Source organism: Camelina sativa, chromosome 7 (genome assembly GCF_000633955.1).
Source record: "Camelina sativa cultivar DH55 chromosome 7, Cs, whole genome shotgun sequence".
NCBI classification, from domain to species: Eukaryota; Viridiplantae; Streptophyta; class Magnoliopsida; order Brassicales; family Brassicaceae; genus Camelina; species Camelina sativa.
In genome coordinates, this window is record NC_025691.1 from 26,543,350 (window position 1) to 26,546,039 (window position 2,690).

The 2,690-nt window shown below is 29.3% G+C and overlaps 1 protein-coding gene across 2 annotated transcripts in view; it reads left to right on the top strand.

Annotated features, from left to right (window-relative positions):
- LOC104702756 overlaps nucleotides 2,376–2,690 on the top strand; it is a 10,455-nt gene continuing 10,140 nt past the window's right edge. For both annotated transcript variants that reach the window (XM_010418669.2, XM_010418667.2), the window contains exon 1: nucleotides 2,376–2,593. The gene's annotated coding sequence lies outside the window, so the exon portion shown is untranslated. The remainder of the gene's footprint in view (nucleotides 2,594–2,690) is intronic.

A 2,690-nucleotide genomic window follows, 5' to 3' on the forward strand; every position in this document is an offset into this window, starting at 1 on the left:
TCCCAGTCTGGTCTTGTGATCATAATTGGCTAGGAAGAAAGAGCACATGTGCATCATATGGTTATCATAATTGTGCTTATCATATGCTTTTATGGGCATAGTTGTCGATAGAAACAAAACATGCGTCGAGGGGAAACAAATAATAATACTTAAAAACTTAGAATCTTTGATTCCCATGAGCCATGAGGCCATGTGGTAAAGCTCTCCCACGTTATTTCTTTTACCATTCTCTTTAATTTGTTCCCCCGATCGACTTCTCTCACTTTCGGACAAAACCAAATTGCTGTCATTTTTTGGACACGATGAAGTATAATATCAAGGAAGTAATGTAGAAGCCGCAAATAAAAGATAGTTATAATTTTATCCACGGGAAAATAATTAACAAGTTGACAATGTTTTCCTTATTCGATTTGGTGGTAGTTACCTTTACTAACAGTTATCACCATCGTAAAGGACTAATTAATCGAGTTTGGTAACAAATCAACATATAGGACCAATAACAAATACTTCAAATCTACTTATTTTTCTTTGTCCTTTTTTTTTTTAAATAAAAAATTGATTAAATCCGATGTTATTATTTCTTGTATTGTATATCTCTCTAGTTGATCTTGTAAGAGACAACTTTTCATATCTTCATCAGAATAAATATTTAAATCCAGAATAAACAAATATACTGCCAAAAATGTTTTTTCTTTTTCTTTGAATTGTTTCTTTTTATAGTATATAATAATGACTACGTCTTGTACTCCATATATACTGTACAATTAGGTTTTACTCCGTGGTACATCACGAGTCTATTATTTTGTTGATATATATACTGTTAACGGTTGTAGGTAGAGTTTTGTAGAAACTATTGATTCACAAGTTAAGAATATACATTTTACGATTTGTTAGTTATGATTTAGGAATGAATGATCTGGCATATTTTTATTATAATTCTCAATTGATATTATTGGATTAATAGTGTACATTTAAAGCTAATAAGATCTTACCAAATATGTAATCGTTTATTAAACGCAAATTAGATATTTTCTAAGATGTATTCATCTTGAATTAGTTTCTATATTATAGGGTTGTGATTAAGAGAATGTGATTACATAAATTGGGTTATCAATTCTTTTTGTCAAACTCGGTCCTAAAAATTTGACATGCAAATTAAATATTTCCTAAGATACAATGTGCATTAATTGACATTCATTGGATGTAAATAAGTACGCTATGAATTAAAAACCGGCCCAAAATATTCGGCAATCTTAAGGAGGATCCGGATAATTGAATCGGTTATAATTTTAGTTAAAAACTCGACCCGAAGTTGGCAAAAAGTGATGACACCCTATTGTACTCCAAAAATGTATTTCGAGCTCTATATGTGGATATACTTGTTTGGTTACAAATATCCTAAGATAATTTTTAATATATATCCGTTTATAAAAATTCAAATCACATAATATGCTGAAAAAAATCTAAAATTTTATTAACTTTATGTATTGAATAGTAATTAAAATAAGTAAATATAAGATTAATAAAAATAAAAGGAGAATTATATTTTAATCTAACATATTTATTTAAATTAGATAGATATATTTTAGGAAATTAATATTATCAAATAAGGAAATGATTGTGTTTGGTTTTAAGAATTGTAGAGAATTTAGTTGAGACTTATTTGAATACAAAGATAAGAGAGGATGACACAAAAATGTACTTAACAAATGTTAAAATATATATTAAATCGGAATGTCATCTTGAGCCATAACAATTTTATCGACTTTTAATTATAAAATGTAAAAGTTTTGTTTGAATTAAGCAAATAGTCAATACAAGTGAACTAAATGGTTTCTTTGAAGCAAACTTAATCAATATAAATTTAGTAACCGTAAATTATTAAAAGCTTCAATCATTTACAAAAAAATGTCATATGTTGTATTCGATTTATCATCTAAAGTTTTGGCAATCTATCTTTAAATCAAATTGTTGGGAATTCTTTTCCTTAATAGTATCTTCTAGTAATAATGTGTAATCAAAATCTCATTATAATATCTTTTAAGTTATGTGTTCATTTTATTGTTTAGTTTGGAATTTTATCAATATCTTTTCACTGAAAGAAAAAAAAAGTGATTTGTAAAATTATTAACCAAGGTAAAAATGTTGAAAAAAATTTATTTGACGTGAGCAAAAAAGTTTATAATAAATTCAGCTAAGTCAATTTCGTTACTAATTTTGATTAACGAAAGTATTTTAATAAATTCAATTATTATTCGCTGTACACGACTCGTTTAGTTCTGTAGCCGAGCTGAAGCCGACAAAAGCCGGCTGAGTTAAATGCACTTCTTTGTCGGTGGACAAAGCCGGCATCCAATCTAATCACACAACACTCTCTCTCTCTCTCACCAGCCCACACACAGCTCTCTCTCCCTTTTCTCTCTCTCTCTCTCCTCCGCTTTATACTTTGTTGAGTCAAAAAAATTACAGACGAAGAAGAAACCTCTCTCTCTCTCTCTCTCTCTTTCTCTCTCGTCTTCTTCGCTTCTCTTCTACGAAACTAGACAAATGCAGAAGAACTGATTCTGCTTTCTTCTCGCATTCTCTCATTTAGGTGAGTTCAATTTCTCAACCTATCTGCATGATTTGGTATCGGATCTCTTGTGTTTCAATTTGAATGAGAGATCCGAGAGAGAGACTTTAAATCTCCG